The sequence below is a fragment of the Macaca mulatta genome, chromosome 1, assembly GCF_049350105.2.
Source record: "Macaca mulatta isolate MMU2019108-1 chromosome 1, T2T-MMU8v2.0, whole genome shotgun sequence".
NCBI classification, from domain to species: domain Eukaryota; kingdom Metazoa; phylum Chordata; class Mammalia; order Primates; family Cercopithecidae; genus Macaca; species Macaca mulatta.
In genome coordinates this window covers 78,276,056-78,296,578 of record NC_133406.1, presented here as the reverse complement: position 1 = coordinate 78,296,578, position 20,523 = coordinate 78,276,056, and the positions used below count along the sequence as shown (strand labels likewise).

At 40.2% G+C, this 20,523-nt stretch overlaps 1 pseudogene; it reads right to left on the bottom strand.

The window, feature by feature from the left end:
* Positions 1 to 19,027: 19,027 nt before the first annotated feature.
* LOC710791 (PRELI domain containing protein 3B-like) lies at positions 19,028 to 19,960 on the bottom strand (annotated as a pseudogene).
* Positions 19,961 to 20,523: the final 563 nt, after the last annotated feature.

Here is a 20,523-nt window from a genome sequence, read left to right as displayed (position 1 = left end):
GCACCTAGCATATGCTAAGCACAGTACTAAGTATTGGGGAACTCAAGATGAAAAGACATGTCCCTTTTCTCAAGGGGTCTGACAGGTTAATGGGGACATAGTCCCACTAACACACAGCAACACCAGAATGCGAAGGAACTAAAGTGATTTTGTGAGGATGCTACAATAAAAACATAGGAAAAGGGGTAATCCCCAGGGGAGTCTGAGATGGTTTAAAAGATAAGAAACCCTTTAAATGAACATTTCAAAAAGAGTAGTGTTTAGGAAGATAAGTAGGGGAAGCTGCAGATGGGAGAGGGAGGAGGAGAACAAAGAGAAAACATGGCATATTTAGGGAGTGTCACATGGCTTGACATTATAAAAGCATGAAGAATGAGGAGGATACAGAGGTGTGTCGAGGTAGACTTATAAGGCTGCACTGCAAGACATGCCTTTGAAAAGCCAGACAACATGGATGATAAAGCCACTGACATCATTTGAGCAGCAGTGACCTGCTTTCATTTTCGTGTTAGAAGGATTACTCCAGCAGCACTGGGGAGGAAGGACCGAGGAGGGCTCAGACTGAAGGCTGGTTTACTTACTAGGAAGCTATGGAATGATCTGGGTGAACAGATGGTGTTGCCTTAGACTAGGACAGTGGCAGTGGGGATAGATTTAAAAGAAAATTGGAGTGTAGACTCAGTAGGCCCTGGTGGTCAATGGGATATGGAGGATGGGGAGGAGGGAAAAGGCTAGGATGACTCCCCGGCGTGTGTCTTATACAACTGGTATGCAATGCTGACAATCATGGTTGGGAACACAGCAAGAGGAACTTATTTGGCAAGTGGAGTACCTGAGTTAAGTTTTGGATCTGTTGAATATGAAGTGCCTGTCAGACATCCCACTGGAGAAATTCAAAAGGCAAATCCCTCCCATGCCCCTGAGACCTCAGGCTGCCTCAGCTCCACGGTGGTTTGTGGTGGACTCAGGGAAAAGTCCTCCCCTCTGTTCTGTGTCTTCCTTTGCCTGTAGGCCACTAGAGCAAGGATGCTTTTGCCCTGAGTCTCAGAGTATCGTGAAAATTGACTCCTTTAGCATCTGATTCTTTCTAACTCCTTTTTCCCACAGTGGTTCAGAACCATTTTCAATGGGACCCAGCAGAGCATTCCCCATGCCACATTCTCTATTGCCCTTTTCTCTTTCTCCTGGATTTCCATGTATATTCTCCTCTTTCTTCCTTCACCCAGAATGTCAAAGTCTTTGTGCACATGGATAACAAAACACAAATATATGTCTGGCTGAGTGTAAGGAGATGTCCACATACCCAATGTCCGTTAAGGCATTCCCCATCTCTGCTACACATATGTATGGAATAAAGTTTAGAATATTAGTGAAGATGCTGACAGTGGTTATCTCTATGTGGTGCGATGATTAGGTTTTGATGTGTTTTTACTTCCCTTTGTTTTTAAAGTCTGCTATTTGTTTAACAACAAAAAATCAAAAAATATAGAATTTGTAATTTCCTCCCGTTTGTCCTCAATGCTTGTGTCTGAGATTGTCTCTGTGATAACGAACTGAACCCGCTCCTGGATGCCAACCACTGATCCTGCACACTCCAGTTTTTACTTCTGTTCAGTGCCTGTTCTATGATCAACTGGAAATCACATGTTCAGTGAAAGACAGAACCCATATGAAAGAGAGCTGATTACTGTGAGCATTCACTGTATTATAGTGAGTGTGAAAAGAGAAGAGTAGCAGGCTGTAATCAGAGTGAAAAGGAAGCTCCATTCCTCATCAGCTGTGACGTCATCGCACATCAAATGGAAACCATGGCAATGAGTTAGTAATGTGAAACCGTAGTTGCCAGAATGCTGCAACTAAGAGAGGGTGGAACAATGGAAAGGTAGCAGGAAGGAACAGTGTCACCCAGTACAAATGTCAAACACTGGATCCTGGTGTAATTAAAGCTGGGCCCTCAGGAGATGTGGCAGAGGCTTACAATGGTGCCACCACCCTGTGCATTACTCACCTGGTGCCTGTCAGGTGACACCTCAGCCTGAACAGGAATATCGCCTGACACCATAGAAACACTGTCTTCTGATTCAGGACTCACCAACGGGGAAGTTAAAAATTAACCATGGCATTTATGCTACCCCTACGCACACCTTCAGACTTCAGAAATGTCTCCTGGCAGAGGCCTCTTTGGCCTGATGGTACCGTACCCTTCATAGAGTTATTGTTCTATTGTTTTATTTTTTCACAGTAAACAGCAACACTCTTTCTGAACTGCGGCTGTTTATACAGAAAGGATGAGTAGGAGGGTCAAAGCTGTCTTTTGCCCATTGTCCTGGGACTCTAGGGTATTGTGATAGCCCCAGAAAGTGAGCAGCCCTTCAGTGACCGTACTTCTAGAATCTGCCTCGCCTGCCCTCCGGCTTCCCTGAACCCTTCTGATCAGGGTGTGTTTGCTTCCTCACAGCCATTTTTACTTCTAGCTGAGTGTTCTACATGCCTAAATTTGGGGACACCAGGAAAGTTTCTCCAATGTTCCAAACAGTTTGACCATTAACTCATTCAGACTTAGAGTCACCACTGTCTTTTGACCATAGTTACAATTCAATTAACGCTACAAGCATATTAATTTTGAACTGATTCTCTAGTTGAGACAATTTTGACCTCCAGGAGATATTTGGCAGTGTCTGGAGATGGCTTGGGAAGGTGCTACTAGCATCTAGTAGGTAGAAAGCAGGACAGCCCCTGCAACAAAGAATTAACCAGCCCGGCTGAGGTTGAGAAACTCTGCTCTAGTCAATGGATGTCGCCTCTGCATTTTCCATCATATTAATACTATTTCAAAGAAAAAAAAATGCAATTAACCCTAAAATTAAAGTATTAAGCCTTGTCAGTTATCTACAGTGTGGTACAAATACATGTAACAGATCCTTTGGGAGAACAGTTTTAATAAGTGGAGGAAGACTATTTGGGTGCTGGTGAGGAGTGAGGAGTGAGAGTGGGTGGAAATCATTCAAAATTGAAACTTACAGATGAAATGTCACCTTCCCTGAGATAGATGCCAAAGGATTATTCTCTGATTACTTGGTTTCTTCTTCTAATGTAGTTGGTTAGTTTAGCAGCGTACACATCAAAATCCCTTAGAAGCTTTTTCAAAATTAATGTGCTTAGTCCCCATCCCCAAAATACATTTAGGGCCTGGGCGTGTGCTTTTAAGGCACTCTGCAGGTGATGATGATGTACACTCTTGGTTTCCAGCCACTGTGCTGAACACAATTAGCTAGTTAGGCCACCATGCTACATTTTCCTTTCTAAACATGGAAGCCCCATTTTAAAAGAACGAACCATGATTATTCTGCTGCATGGCCCTGTAAATTAAGATGGAAAGGCCCTTCCTGTCCGGGCTTGAATCCTCTTGTCTTGAGAAATAATAACCCCCCAGGGCCATCTCCATTAAGTTTCCATTACCAGGCCCTGCAGCAGAGACCGTGTTACCTGAAATACAACTTCTACTCAGAACAATTTCTGAATCCTGAAGATTGAACACGACTGAGAGGAGGAGCACCTCTCTGGGCTCTCAGTAGCTTGTTCATTATGCAGGGTTTCAGAATTTCAAAACGACTCACTTGCCCTTTAAAAAATGTCCTCTTTTATTTATGTGCTCACTCATTCCGTCAGTCAGCCAACAGCTGTATTTTAGACTCCTTGTCCGTAAAATTATACCATGTGTATTTGAGATCATGATATTACAAAAATAGTTTCCTTGGAGGAACTCACAGTCTATTAGGGGCAAGAAATGAAACAAAAACCATGTAAAGCTGAAAAAACAAACAGAATAAAAGAGAAAATACTTAGACCCTGTTCAACAAGTCATTTATCTTTTGGTGCCAATTTCCTCATCCGTATGACAATGAGGTTGGATTAAATGGTCTTTAAAACCTTTTCCAGCTTTCAAATTCTCTAAATCTATAATGCTGTAAGTGTGTTTGCCCTGAGTGTTTGTGTATTTATTGATAGAGTTGTAGCCCCAAGAAGGATGTCAAATAAGGGAATGAAACCCTCTCCAGAGAGATACCTCCAAAGCTCACCTATAGATGTCAACCTCTGCCAGTCCTTTGGGATGAGGTCATGAATGCCTTTCTCTAATGGAAAGCTTTGCCTTCTGTAGTTCGTGACTCAGTTGTGACACGGACAGCATATAGTCCTTCAACCTCAGCCCGCTCACTGGTGGGATATGGACTTATTCGATTCTGCTGCCTCAGATCTATGGGCTATCATTATCCTAAGTGCCTGCACACCTACCCACCCCTGACCTGCCTGCCCTGCTCAGGATTTAACTCAGTCTGGAAGGCTTAGCTTGGCTTTTGCTTTGTTTTCTTCTGTTTGTTCATCCACTAACCATTAGGTGCATGCATGTTCATATCAGGCACTACCCTTGGCACTCAGATACAGACATAGACATAAGAGCAGTCCCTGCCTCGCAGAGCCCACAGTCCAGCTCTGCCTACCCCTGGACTGCCCAAAACCCACTTTGTTGGCTGGGATTCTGCTGTGGAGGAATGAGTGCCCAGAACCTCATGGTCAAGGCTTTGGCTGACTCTTCCAATTCGTCAGTTAGACCCCTGCTGATATGGACACCTATCTATCTCTCACACTAGTGCACCTTTCTTTTTTCTTCTGGATCCTCTGCATAGGCCTCCCCAAATCCATGTGGTCAACTGATGTCTCCCCATCCTGGACCCTGTCTCGTCCTGGTTTCTTCCACTAGTACACCACTCTGTTCTTGAAATGTTAGCTGTAGCCATTTCCACCTGAGTAATGACAGGACAGAAGAATTAAGTCACCCTCACTGCCCTAGTCCTTCATAATCAGGAACATTTTTATTCAATATGTTCTTAAAGCATCTTGTTGGAAATTTGTCACAATTAAAAACAGGAGCCTTTAAAACAGATGTAGTAATGGAGCATTAATGGCATCTCAGTGATTGCTAAGAGAGTTTCCCACCACACACAAGTGTCTAGAGCCACATTTTGCAAAAACTGAGTAATGGGAAATGTTCTGCCAAGACTCATCAGTTTGCTCTTTCTCTGCAGTCATGCTGCCAGTGCAAGGATGATGCTGGAGACAGACAAACCCAGCTTCCCTTGGAAATATCAATTCAAATTTCTGTTATCTGTCCCTCTGCATTTCTCTCCCCCACACCACCCCCATCATAGGGGGAGTTTAATATGCAGCACATGTGTGTTTCTCTTTTGCTGGGGTTGGGGCTTTGCTCTGGAGCCTGTAAGGCTGCCTTGCAAACATATGGGCAAATCCTCCCTTTCCAGCCTCCTCTATACCCAGAATCCCCTCTGGCATGGAGAGGGAAGGCAACATAAGCTCACGCCACAATATGGAGATGTTTATCCAGAGTCACTGGCTTAGTCTCCACTCCAAACCCCTAAACACACTGTCAGCGAAAGGTCAGTCTCAGTTTTCTTTAAGCAAGGAGACTTTGAAGCTGCTATTTCCCAATCCAAGGAATTCCAGAGGAAAGTTGCAATGGAAATTGCTGTGACCAACCCAGCAGGCTATTAATAACATTTTAAAGTCAACGAGCATGTCGTCATTTGCTCTCATATCATTTCTTTCAATCCCCACAGTCCCACCCACTGCCAGATGGGTAGAATCTCAAGTCTTGGGCTGGTAACCCATGGTTCCCTCCTCACCACTGAAAGCTACAACAAAGACACAAGGAAATGTTAAAGAACCTCTACATAATCACCTCCCTCAAACTCCCAAAGTATATGCTAAATTCCAGGTCATCACTAGCCAGCCTAGAGAAGGAAAGCCAACTGTTAACTGTAGCTAAATAGTTAGACTTCCAAAAAGTCTTTAGCCAATTATGTCTCTTTCCTCTCTCACCTTCCCCCATGGGCAAAATGAGGATAATACTTTACCTGCCTAGTCCATATAACTAAGATTTGGGAAGTGCTTTGAGATCCACAGATGGGCAAAAGTTAACACTTTGGAGCCCTCCCATGGGCTGGGTCTTCACTGGCATTCCTCATACCTGCCTTGTAAATTAGATGTCATCTCCAGTTTTCAAATGAGGAAATCCCATTCCCAAGACCTCAAGAATTTGACCCAGGTCAGTCACACAATTGGCAAATTGAGCTGGGAATCTAATCCAGAATCTTGTAACTCCAAAGGCTAATAGCTAAAATAATTTAATTTCCCCTAAAAGCGGCATATGTACTTCTATAAATTAATTTATTCAATAAAATAATTCTTGAGCACCTACTATGTGCCAGATATTTGTGATAAACCAATGAAGAAATTAAACAAAATTCTTGGCCTCATAGAGGTTATCCTCTAGTGAGTAGAAATAAAGGAAGATATTTCAGGGTTTTTTTTTTTGCTTAAAACTCCAAAATGTGTATTGCTGTTGAAAACACAAATAGACACTATAAAAAGTGCTGCATGAAGAATGCAATATTCCAAAATGAAGCTGAATTGGTTACAATGATCAAATCCACAAAATTTGGCCATTAAAATAAGAAACCATAATAGTGAAGAAATGGATTTCCATTACTATAGTATGATGGCTGACAATTGTTGAAATTCTGTATCATTAGTCAGCTTTGTATACCAAAACACTTAAAAGGATGAAGTGTCTGTCAATTGATGATTTCTTGCCATAACAGTCAAAGGTTTGTATTTCTACACATATTTCATAAATAAGGACAAAAGTTCTCCAGGGGATGAATTGCTCAAAGTCACTCAGAGATCATTTTGTATAATGGCAAAGTGTAGTCCTGAGTGGAAATTTAAATGACAGATTTACCAGCAGAGATGTGAGAAAAATTTGATGAATGCTACAAGACATGCTCTTTTAAAACAAAATTTCATTTTAAGTTTCTGGGTACATGTGCAGGATGGGCAGGTTTGTTACACAGGTAAACATGTGCCATGGTGGTTTTCTGCACCTATCAACCCATCACCCAAGTATTAAGCCCAGCATGCATTAGCTATTGATCCTGATGCTCTCCCTCTCCCTGACTCCCAACAGACTCCAGGGCCTTGTTCTCCTATGTGTTCACGTTGTTCAGCTCCCTCTTATAAGTGAGAACATGTGGGTTTGGTTTTCTGTTCCTGCATTAGTTTGCTGAGGATAATGGTTTCCAGCTCCAACCATGTCCCTGCAAAGGACATGATCTCATTCCTTTTTATGGCTACATAGTACTCCATGGTGTATATGTAGCACATTTTTTTTTTTAATCTAGTCTAACATTGATGGCCATTTGGGTTGATTCCATGTCTTTGCTATTGTGAATAGTGCTGCATTGAACATATGCATGCATGCATCCTTATAATAGAATGATTTCTATTCCTTTGGGTCTATACCCAGTAATGGGATTGCTGTGTCAAATGGTATTTCTGGCTCTAGGTCTTTGAGGAATGGCCACACTGTCCTTCACAATGGCTGAACTAATTTACTTTTCCACCAACAGTGTAAACGCGTTCCTATTTCTCCGCAGTCTTGCCAGCATCTGTTGTTTCTTGACTTTTTAATAATGCCATTCTGACTGGCATGAGATGGTATCTCATTGTGGTTTTGATTTGCATTTCTCTAATGACCAGTGATGTTGAGCTTTTTTTCATATATTTGTTGGCCACATATATGTCTTCTTTTGAGAAGTGTCTGCTCATGTCCTTTGCACAACTTTTAATAGGGTTGTTTATTTTTTTCTTGTAAATTTGTTTAAGTTTCTTGTAGATTCTGGATATTAGACCTTTGTCAGATGGATAGATTGGAAACATTTTCTCTAATTCTGTAGGTTGTCTGTCCGGTCTGATGATAGTTTCTTTTGCTATGTAGAAGCTCTTCAGTTTAATTAGATTCCATTTGTCAATCTTTGCTTTGCTGCAATTACTTTCGATGTTTTCATCGTGAAATCTTTGCCCATGCCTATACAACACATGCTTTTAACTTTCTCTGCTTCAAGCAATAGGAGTGAGCATTAAGTGACACCTATATGATGATCCTACAGAAGTCAGACTTTCCCTCTTAAAAGCTCTGGCTTCTCCTCTAGAATGGATAGTTCTGATAGCAGGAGTCCTAGAAAGTAGGCCACCTAGTATTTCTCTACTGCTCAGCATAGAAAAGACAAATGACTCAACATCCAGAATGTGAAGTTGTGGCCTACCTTCTAGGACTCCTATTATCACAACTTTTCATTCTAGAGGAGAAGTCATAGCTTTAAGAGGGAAAGTCTGACTTCTGTAGGATTTTCACCTAGGCGTCACTTATGCTCACTCCTATTGCTTGAAGCAGACAAAGTTAAGAGCATGTCTTGTAACATTCATTAAATTTTTCTCACACTTCTGCTAGACCATGTAACTTTACTTTACCAGAGCATGTAAAGATCCAAAAAATATTAGGTGATTGTATTGATGATCACTTTACTTTTGGCTGTTGTAATGAGTGTCTACCAGCAAGTGGTACCACTAGTGGTTCAAATTCTGACTCTGCCACTTAGCAGTTGTGTCTTTTTGGATAAATTACCTGACTTCTGTATGTCTCGGTTTCCTCATCTAAAAAGTAGGGATAAAAATAGTACCTACCAGCCGGGCGCAGTGGCTGACACCTGTAATCCCAGAACTTTGCAAGGCCCAGGCAGGCAGATCATGAGGTCAGGAGTTTGAGACCAGGCTGGCCAATATGGTGAAACCCCGTCTCTAACAAAAATACAAAAATTAGCTGGGCATGGTGGCGTGCACCTGTAGTCCCAGCTACTTGGGAGGATGAGGCAGGAGAATGGCATGAACCCAGGAGGCGGAGTTTGCAGTGAGCCGAGATCACACCACTGCACTCCAGCCTAGGCAACAGAGTGAGACCCCGTTTCAAAAAAAAAAAAAAAAAAAAAAGTACCTACCTCATAGGGCATCATAAGTGTTTACTGAGTTCATGTGAAAGCACTGAGTTAATTCATGTCTGGCACCAGAGTAAGTACTCCATTATGAAAGAAGTTATTATTATTTAAGATTGTGCATCTATGTGGAGGAATTGGGTAACGTTCCGACATAGCCCATTTGTTCTAATAGCATTTGAAATTTCTTTTTCTTCAATGGTGGCTGAAGACATGTAGAAACAACTTCCTGACATATCTGAAAGATTGTGAGATAACTAACAGAGTTTTTTTTTGTCTATCTCAACAAAAATACTGGAATAAACTATCACGTAGTCCATCAGGTGACCAGGTACTGAGTCATCCACACAGAAGACTAAATACTGAATTTCCTTTGGGTAGTTTGATTGCCCTGTCTAGACCTGACCTGAGAGTGCTGACATCCATCAAGGCACAGACCAGGCAGTCATGATGCTTCAAAAGGAGCAAAAGAACTAAGTGCTGCTGAGCAGAACTCTATACCAACATGAAAATAACAGTTAAGAATCTTTTCCTATTCATATATGGGGTAAATTTCAGAGGCTGAGTTAAGAAAGGGCATTACACCAAGTTGCAATGATCCAGTTTCAGCTTGAGAAGAAAGTACTGAGATGAAATATTTGTTTCCTCATGAGAGGTTATTATCTTTGGCAGCCTTCTGAGTGATTTGTTAAAATGGGACACAAACCAAAAGATGAATCCGATGAGACTTCATAGTTGTTACAAATGGGGCGAGGTATAAATTGTGAGGCTGACTTGTTCTTTTCACATGTACTTGGGCAACAGCACAGGTGTCCTATGGGCAAAGAAGGTAATAGATTGCTGCTGAAGGAATATATATATACATATATATTTAATGTCACAGCCTGTGTCCCAAATAATGACCTTGACGTGCCCCTGCCAAAAAAAAAAAAAAAAAAAAAAAAAAGAAAGAAAAAGAAAAGGAAAAAATAGAAGAAGAAGAAAAATTTCCCGAGCACCTTCGCCTTGAGCTTTCGGCTCTGAAATAAAACCTTCACTTGCCTCTGAGAAAGAGCTTCCCTTTCCAGATGGAAATCTGTGCAGACACCTAGTTGGCCAAGATGCTTTCTTGTAGCTCCCAAAAATGATCAGGCACAGAAAGACAAACTTCGCATGTTCTCACTCATTTGTGGGAGCTGAAATTAGAACAGTGGAACTCATGGAGATAGTAGAATGATGGCTACCAGAGGCTGGGAAGGGTAGTGGAGGTGGGAAATGGGAAATGGGGTAGTTAATGGGTACAAAAATAGAGTTCAATACAATGAGTAAGATCTAGTATTTGATAGCACAACAGAGTGACCACAGTCAGCAATAATTTGTTGGACATTTTAGAGTAACCAAGGGAGTACAATTGGAATGTTTGCAACACAAAGAAATGATGAATTCTTGAGGTGATGGAAACCCCATTTACCTTTTTTTAATGTCACAGCCTGAGTTCCAAATAAGGACCTTGACGTGCCCCTGCCAAAAAAAAAAAAAAAAAAAAAAAAAGGAGAAAATTTCTTGATGTGATTATTATACCCTGTAGGTCTGTATCAAAATATCTCAGGTATCCCATAAATATAGATACCTACTATGTACCCATTACAATTAAAAAGTAAAAAATAAAATGATTAAAACATGCTAGGAAAAAGAGTTGGCAGCCCCACTACCTCCACAGAAAAAAGGAAAACAAATTTTTACTCCCTCAGCTCACCACAGAATGAGTCTTTCCAAGAGTTTATGATAGTCAGTATCTTCTTTAAAGACTCATTAACTGAGTAAATGTCCAGAAGTAAAATTGAGTAGACAATAAAAGGTTATGTACATGCTATTGTATAAATTAAAAATTAAAACAACCTATTAATTTCAGCAAAATGAATATGTTTCCTTGGGCATCAGGGTATCTAAGTTCAAAATATTTGGGGGCCTGCGATGTCTATAAAGTATCCTCAACTAGCATCTTCAATTTGCTAAGAGAAAGCCTGGTTTTAAAGTACATATAAAACTTTACTTTTTCTTTCTTTTTTTTGAGACGGAGTCTCCCGCTCTGTCACCCAGGCTGGAGTGCAACGGCGTGATCTTGGCTCACTGCAACCTCCACATCCTGGATTCAAGCAATTCTCCTGCCTCAGCCTCCCGAGTAGCTGGGATTACAGGCGCCCGCCACCAAACCTGGCTAATTTTTTGTATTTTTAGTAGAGATGGGGTTTCACCATGTTGGCCAGGCTGGTCTCAAACTCCTGACCTTGTGATCTGCCTGCCTCAGCCTCCCAAATTGCTGGGATTACAGGCGTGAGCCACTGCACCTGGCCAAAATAATATAAAGCTTTCTAGATTTATTTCCATTTTTTTCTATATATTTACTCACAACTTGCTTGGTGGTGAAAGACACTTAAAAATCCCTTGTGAGCTTTGGATTAATTTAATAATCAAAATATAACTCCAGGTTTTATTAAATGTCTCACTGTACACTATTTGGCTATAGTTTTGTTTGTTTGTTTGTTTTAAGTACAAGGACTGAGCCTGAGTGTAATAATGAAAATTATGATTATTACTACTACTAACAATATTATCAGTTGGAAAAGTTCCTATATGTATTTAATCAAACATATTTTCAGGGGATAAATTTAACTCTAGAAAATAGCTGAATATTATGCAGATGGTGTGCTCCCGCTATAAGGCATGAATGGAATTCATCACTATCATTGGTGAACGGAACTGAGAGGAGCACAGCAGGACTCAAGCTGGGAGAATCATCCAGAAAAGTAGGAGTATAGCAGATCTAGAAGCAAAAGGATACAAATAGTAGGCATCGAGAAAGACGCAAACCTATTCACAGGTTTTAGAGAGCTCCCCAACACAGTGTCAGGCGCTGCCCTCGGTGCTTCACAGAACGTGTAGGATGAGACTTGTAACAGCACAGATACATCTTCTGGACCTGGCTGTCAGAGATGCAGGGGTTGGGCATGGCTGAAGCAAGGCACGGACTGATGGACACTGATTCAGGAAATATCTGCTTGTCACCAGGATGGCAGGTCAAGTGAATTGGTTTGACCAAATAAACAGTTAATTTGATATAAAAGCGTCAAATTGGTGGTTTGAAATTCATAAGTCAATATTCAAAGCGAAGAAAACTATAGCCTGTATAAGGGTATAAATAGGTTTTAGGTCCAGCTATCAGGGTAAAAGAGCTGCAAAATTTATCTGAAAAGTAAAAAAGCATATACAAATGTCAAATATTATCACTATGCTATTATTTTCCTGCATCTCCATTACTGGATTCATTTATTGTAAGTATCACAATTCCAGTCTGGGCATGAAAGCTAAATTACTGTATTGTAGAAAGTGTACATTTTGGGACCTACCCTGGATTGTTTTAGCATGCAAATAAAACCATATTAATTGCCATTGTTGGCAGTCATGGATTTCTTAGGACTTTTTATCTGCAACCAAACTAATTGGCCTTGAATACATTCTGACAACATTTTAATTATTCACTAGTTAATAATTCTTAAAAGCAACTTCAACATTAAAATGTCTTTAAGAGCATGTACAGAGCTGTTCAATCCCAAATAATAATTTTATACAATATTCATATCAACCTAAATATTCTCTGTGATCTTTATAAATTTATGTAACATATTTTCGTATTCAGAAGATAACCTTAAAATTATATGGCTGTGTATAGCACCCTTTGCATGACATGTATGTATATTCTCCAAATGCCTTGTTTTTTCACATAGTTTGAGTTTCTCTGATGTCAGTTTAAAAAAAGAATCCATCGAGAAAGCAATTTTTTTTTTAAAAAGCCTAGTTCCTACTGTTTGTACTACTATACGATGGAGAGTATGAAGAAACACAAGTACTACACTCTGTCGGAGGTCTGCTCATATCCCCTAAAGAAACCTTTACAACAATTCAACATAGGAAAACAATTGAAAGTAAAAAATATATATAAATACCACTAGACAATAATAGATTTGTTTCCTGACTTAAGTTGGGATCCCCAGATGAGGATTTGTGTGAAAGTGATCTGGGGAGTAGGAAAGTGGTGCTAGGAAGGGAAATCCCATAAAGGGTAACATCAGTTCAGTCTTTCAGTCTTTGGAGACCATGTTCTGGTCAGGGGCCAGGGAGCTGGGGTAACTATTCCTCCTGTTCATCAGCCCCTAAGATGAGGCACCCTGGGTTGGGGGTGTGGTAGCTACTTATATTAAATAAATTTCCAGGCACTTCCTGCTGTCTGCACTAGCAGGAAAAGTGGGTTATCACTGCTTAAAAGCAGCCTTACAACAGAGAGATGTGGGTGCTTGCTCAGTGCGATCTGTGTGTTTGGAAATGGCCAAGTGTGCTAATGGGATACGAGTAGAGCTCTGACAGCATCTGATCACCTCTACTATGGTGGCATTAGGCTGGACATGATCGATTGCCAAATTAACTATATAGGCAATTATTGCTGTAACAGATTAGAGAAAGAAGAGATCTGATCACAGAAGCATGTGCTCAGGTTCCCTTACTATACATTTCACAGGGATAGATTTGCCCCAGTTCATTGCCACCTGTGATTGAGTAAATCCACCTACTTCTGGGGTTTGGTGTAAAGAAGACACTTGCCCAGAGACATAAATCACATTCTACAATAATGCATTATCAGTGTAAAGGAAAAGGTGAATTTTGATCTCCATCTACTTTACTCCTATATATTTCTTAATTACATGAGTACTCAGGTGAGGAAATGGAGTGTTATTTACTGGTCCTTCCTGAACCTCAATAAACAACAATAATTAACATTTATTGAGTGCTATGTGCCAGCAACAAGTCTAAGTACTTTTCAAAAATGGTCTTATTGCATCTTTTCCACAGCCCTATGACATAGGTCCTTTTTACGCTTTTTAAATTGTGGAAACTGAGGCGCAGAGAGGTTAACTATCTTGTCCATGACCACACTGCTGTAATATGAAATGAGGATTTGAACCCAAAGTCAATCTAGTTATGAAGTCTATGCCTTTAACCACTAGATTAAAGACAACTGAAGTGAGAGCAAGAAGATTTCTAAAGGCTTCTGTAGCCAGAGGATAATGACTGTACCACAGAAGCCACAGGACAGGTTTTTTTAGTGAGGACCATGATGGAGAATTAGAACTTACAGGATCAGTGAGACCCAAAGTAGGCTGAGATCACAATGAGAACCACAGGGTTTTAACTCAGCTGAGAGAACAAACCAGAATTTCGCTAGCCACACCTCAGTGAACACTAGTGTAAAGAAACTCACAGACCCAACCAGACCAGAAGTCTGTCACCTGGGACCAGAGAAGTCTGAGAGGTGAGTTGCAAGGATAATCAAAAGGTACCAACTTCTCTTCCTCCAATGCCTCAAGGTCACATAGGGACTCACCATTCCCAATAAACCCAGATTTCACATTGATTGGTTTACATTGTATCTCCAGTGTAACTATTCTGCTTTGGATTCATAGGGCTTCTCAAATCTGTGGATTGATGCCTTTCATCAGTTTTGGAATACATTCATGAAACAATGAATGATGGGGATACATTCTGAGAAACATGACCTTAGAAAACATTGTCTTTGTGTGAACAGCATAGAGCATACTTATACAAAACTAGATGGTATAACCTACTGCACACCTAGGCTATATGGTATAGCCTATTGCTGCTGGCTACAAACCTGTGCAGCATGTTACTGCACTGAATACTGTAAGCAACTGTAACTCAATGGTAAGTATTTGTGTATCTAAACATAGAAAAGGTACAGTAAGAATATGGTATTACAATCTTTTCGGACCACCGTTGTATTTGTGGTCTGTTGTTTACTGAAACATTTTTATGTGGTACATGACTGTATTCTCAGTCATTATCTCCTCAAATATTTATTCCTCATTCTCACTCTCCTGCCCTTCTGGGACTCAAATTAAAATGTTTTAAGCTTTCTGTCATATAAATATTATCATTTATTATTAATTACTTTAAAAAATATTGTAATATTGAGGGATTTTCTTCCATTATGGCTTCTAGGTGATTGTGGTTTCTGTATCTGATATGCATTGGTTTCTTTATATTACTTTTGTGCCCTTCTACCTTGCTGAATTATTTTATTGTTTGTAATAGTTTTGCAGTTGATTCACCTAGGTCTTCATGTTATCTGAAAATAGTAAATAGCTCCATTGGTATATAAATGGATTCAGAAAATATGGTATACATACACAATGGATACTATTCAGTCCTAAAAAATAATGAAATCATGTCATTTGCAGCAACATGGATGGAACTGGAGATTATGTTAAGTGAAATAAGTCAGGCACAGAAAGACAGATGCCATATGTCCTCACTCATACATGAGAACTAAAAAATAATTGGCCTCATGGAGATAGAGAACAGAATGATAGATACTGGAGGCTGGTAAGAGTGTTTGGGTGGTAGGAAGAATAAAGAGAGGTTGATTAGTGGGTGTAAACATACAGTTAGATAGAACAAATAAGCCCTGATATTCAATAGCAGAGTAGGGTGACTATAGTTAGCAACATTGCATAGTATTTTTCAAAGTAGCTAGAAAAGAGGACTTGAAATTTTACCAACATATAGAAATGATCCTCAGGGTGATAGATACCCCAAACACCCTGACTCAATCATTACACATTCTATGCATGTTACCAACATATAGAAATGATCCTCAGGGTTATAGATACCCCAAACACCTTGACTTAATCATTACACATTCTATGCATGTAACAAGTACTCGTGTGTATCCCGTAAATATGTAAAATATTTTGTATGGATTAAAAAATAGTAATAGCATTACCTCTTTCTTTCCAATTTCATACTTCCAATTTCATTTTTTCCTTTTTGCTAATTGCATTGACTGGTACCTCCTGCACAGTATGAAATGATGATAGTGGGTATCCCTGTCATGTTTCTGACATTGAAGGTAATGATCTCAGTTTGGGGGCAAAAAACCGAAAAAGTTTTATCTCAACATTTTAAGGATCTGTCTTTTCCTATCATACTGAGTTTTGTTTTCTTTTAAGTCAATAATGGTTGTTGACTTTTGCCAAATGCTTTTCAGCATTTATAGACAGGATCAATAGTTTATCTTCTAAAAACTATTAATTTGATGAATTATATTAAAAGATTTCCTAGGGCCAGGTGTGGTGGCTCACGCCTGTAATCCCAGCACTTTGGGAGGCTGAGGCGGGCAGATCACCTGAGGTCAGGAGTTTGACCTGGCCGACATGGTGAAACCCCGTCTCTACTAAGAGTAACAAAATTAGCTGAGTGTGGAGGCACACGCCTGTAATCCCACCTACTCGGGAGGCTGAGGCAGGAGAATCACTTGAACCCAGAGGTGGAGGTTGCAGTGAGCCGAAACTATGCCGTTGCTCTCCAGCCTGGGCAAAAAAGACCATCCCCCCATCAAAAAAAAAAAAAAAAAAGAGATTTCCTAAACCATTTTTGCCATCCTGAACAAAATCTTACTTGGCCATAATATTACTTTAATATTTTTATGGATTATATTCTCCAATATTTTATTCAGGATTATTGCATTGACATTTATAAGTGGATTTGATCTTTAATTTTACTTGTTTCTTTTTTTAAAAAAGAAAGTTTTTATTAACACAAGTTTTTCTTAATTCACATTTCAATTTTAATATTAAATAGTCCAAGATTTTTATTATGAACACTTTATTCCAGTTTAGTCCTCTTAAATTCATTCACTTGCTGTTCATTTATATTTAACATGTAAAAGCTATGAATTACCAGCTATTTTTTTTAAATGGTAACTAACTGCACTGGAAAATGAAAATTTATAAAATTGTACCATTAGATCAGAGTTTGAAAAACCAAAAGATAAGGATTTGTTAGGATTTGTTTAAAAATCTTTCATAATTAGGGCATTACACTTTTTTCAGAACATGGATAATTTGCAGAAATTATACAAGGTAACTTTTTATCAAATATCAATATTTAGTAAAGTTTTATTTACCTGAAATGTTATTTCACTGGTAAAAACTACCTCCAGTTACCAAAAAAAAAAAAAAAAAAAAAAAAAATCAGAAACCTTATTAAATTTAACCTGCTTTTATAAATGTCCTAAGAAGTCTTAAGCTAAACATATTTTAGGTAGAAAAATGATAATTTAAAAATAGTTCGTTATACTGTTTCTGTGGTTTATGTACATATATTAACTTATCTCTTTGATAGGAAACATGACTAGAAGTTCATTACATTAAGCACTGTAAAATAAAAGTGAGAGCTAATCATCTTCTAGCAAAAATACTTTGTATGCAACAATTGCAAATGTTAAATCTGTTATTTAGTGGTTGATTATTGCCTGCTATGAAATATTAAACAATGTATATTTACTGAATTGTTTTTCAGTTTGCAGCTGCCCTCTGAGATCCCAAACAAGGGGTTCCCATAAATAAAAGCTGCAGTGCAATTCACTTAGTGGTTAGTTTCAGGCCAATCCTCCCCTCGTCATTATACTCATTCTTCCCCACTGCCCCCAAACTCTGCAGTGGCACCATATTATTAAAAACAATAAGTACCTAGGGTTTATGCTTCAGAACAAGATATTTTTGAGTAATTTCAAATGATATACAGTTCCTTCACGTAAAAAAGATGTTTTGTGGTCACAATTGCTTCAAAAAGTAATAATATTCAAATGACCTGACATATCAGCCCTTAGCAATTATAAACCATGATTTTGACACATGGCAATTTTTAAGTCAGGCAAATGTTAAGTGCTAAAAGATGTGAATAGCTGTTCTGTTTAGGTTAGAGTGCTGCAAAACTCAGGTAATGACTGTTTTTTCAGTTAGCATAACTAGTCCATGGTACAGCATACTAAATCACAAAGTACAAATCCAAGGAAGATAATACCTTTACGAAGTTACAAACTTTGGCAAATCAATACAGTACTTTTTTTTTTTTTTTGGAGACGTAGTCTCTCTCTGTCGCCCAGGCTGGAGTGCAGTGGCGGGATCTCGGCTCACTGCAAGCTCCGCCTCCCACATTCACGCCATTCTCCTGCCTCAGCCCACTGAGTGGCTGGGACTACAGGCGCCCGCTACCACGCCCGGCTAATTTTTTTGTATTTTTGGTGGAGACGGGGTTTCACCGTATTAGCCGGGATGGTCTGGATCTCCTGACCTCGTGATCCGTCCGTCTAGGCCTCCCAAAGTGCTGGAATTACAGGCGTGAGCCACCACACCCGGCCTACAGTACTCTTTAATATAATGAAACCATACTTTTGACTTGGTGCAATGGCTCATGCCTGTAATCCTAGCACTTTGGGAGGCCGACGTGGACAGATCACCTGAGGCCAGGAGTTCGAGACGAGCCTGGCCGACATGATTAAACTTCGTCTCTACCGAAAATACAAGAATTAGCCAGGAGTGGTGGTGCGTGCCTGTACTCCCAGCTGCTTGGGAGGCTGAGGCACAAGAATCGCTTGAACCCGGGATAGGGAGGTTGCAGTGAGCTGTGATTGCTCCACTGCATTCCAGCTTGGGTGACAGAGCAAGACATTGTTTCAAAACGAAACAAAGCAAAACACAAAACCATACTTTTGTTGGAGTCATGTGTTACTTTAGTGATAATTTTCACTCTGAAAATATTTAAGTACCAAATCAAAACACTGGTTTTTAATGGTGGTTTATAGCAGAGCAAGTTATTTTACACAAAATATAGTTTAAAACTACACAATTTCTCCTTTTGAGTGAGTTCCCTTGTGCAAGCTGTTGAAATGTACAGCAGCAGGGTAATGGGCATCTATAGGAAGTGACTCTGCTCTGTTCTGGAGTTGGTCCAAAGGCAGCTGGAGTTTCAATGTATGAAAAGCTTTAAAATACTACCTTAAGGAGATTTAATGTCAACACCAATTTCCAAGGACTTCTTGTTAATTTTTCACATAAATAATGGCACCCTCAAAATCAGATAGTAATTTCAAACAACATTAATTTCAGATGATCCCTTTTATTTAGAAGACTTTCTGTTTTCATCAAAAGTCATATAGCCTTATATCAGCTTATAAAAAAAAAACTACCTAAAATATAGTTGTAATTTTAAAATGACAAATAAATATATAGTCAGCTTGGAGAGACCTGGGGTACCCGATGTTGTCTACCAACTTTCATGATCCCTCCTCGGCAAATGCTGCTGCTGCCATTGCTTCCTCCTGCTGAGCTGTCAATTCTTCAATCTCTGCTTTTTTTTTTTTTTTTTTTTTTTGAGACGGAGTTTCACTCTTGTCACCCAGGCTAGAGTGCAATGGCATGATCTCAGTTTACTGCAGGCTCCGCCTCTCAGATTCAAGCCATTCTCCTGCCTCAGCCTCCTGAGTAGCTGAGATTACAGGTGCCCACCACCATGTCCAGCTAATTTTTGTATTTTTTAGTAGAGATGGTTTCACCATGTTGGCTAGGCTCGTCTCAAACTCCTGACCTAAGGTTATCTGCCTGCCTTGGCCTTCCAAAGTGCTGGGATTACAGGCGTGAGTCACCGCGCCCAGCCCAATCTCAGCATTTAATGTGTACATTACCCATTCCACTGCTTCTTCACCTTTACTGGCACTTGAGGATATTGTACTTGCCATCAGTCCTTCAAGGTAACTGCTGAGGCTAACCGCTTTCATAGTGATTATGGCTTCTTGAGTCAAAATAGTTCCTTCTGGGTCCTGAGGATATGGTTTTTATATGTCTCTCATCTACTGAAACCATATTTGTAAATGAAATATTAGTAGATTTAAGTTCCATTGCTTTCTCTACAGGATCAACAGAATGTTCTTGCACATATGTTTTGGTTCTTGCTGCACCAATAAGAGACTTCGCAATGGACAGCAGTCCCCACTCTGTGCTGAGAAGTCTATGGCTGTGCAACTTTCCAGAGGGATCTATATGTCGGTCCAACACATTAACTCCAGCCACACCTGGGTTCATAGGATCTGGGTATTTCTACGTCGCAGCTGTTGTAACAGTTTCCCATGAGTGGTCAAAGATGTGCTCCGAAGTCCAGATCTTCATGGTGCCGGTAGCCTGAGCAATGTCTGGTGGCACCAGGGAACAATGAGATGCAGAGTTTACACCTGCCCTGACTCACCTCCAGCACTCCAGCCAGCCCGCAGAACACAGGTGCCCTCGGTCCCAACACGAGGGACCTCCAGACACGCAGCCCAGTTATATCTGTCTCATAAAGAGAATTTGGAGGTTTTGTAATGTAAATGTCGAGTTAACGGGTGCAGCACACCAACATGGCACATGTATACATATGTAACAAACCTGCACGTTGTGCACATGTACCCTAGAACTTAAAGTATAATAAAATAAAATAAAATAAACGCCGGGCGCGGTGGCTCAAGCCTGTAATCCCAGCACTTTGGGAGGCCGAGACGGGTGGATCACGAGGTCAGGAGATCGAGACCATCCTGGCTAACACGGTGAAACCCCGTCTCTACTAAAAATACAAAACATTAGCCGGTCGAGGTGGCGGGCGCCTGTAGTTCCAGCTACTCGGGAGGCTGAGGCAGGAGAATGGCGTGAACCCGGGAGGCGGAGCTTGCAGTGAGCTGAGATCCGGCCATTGCACT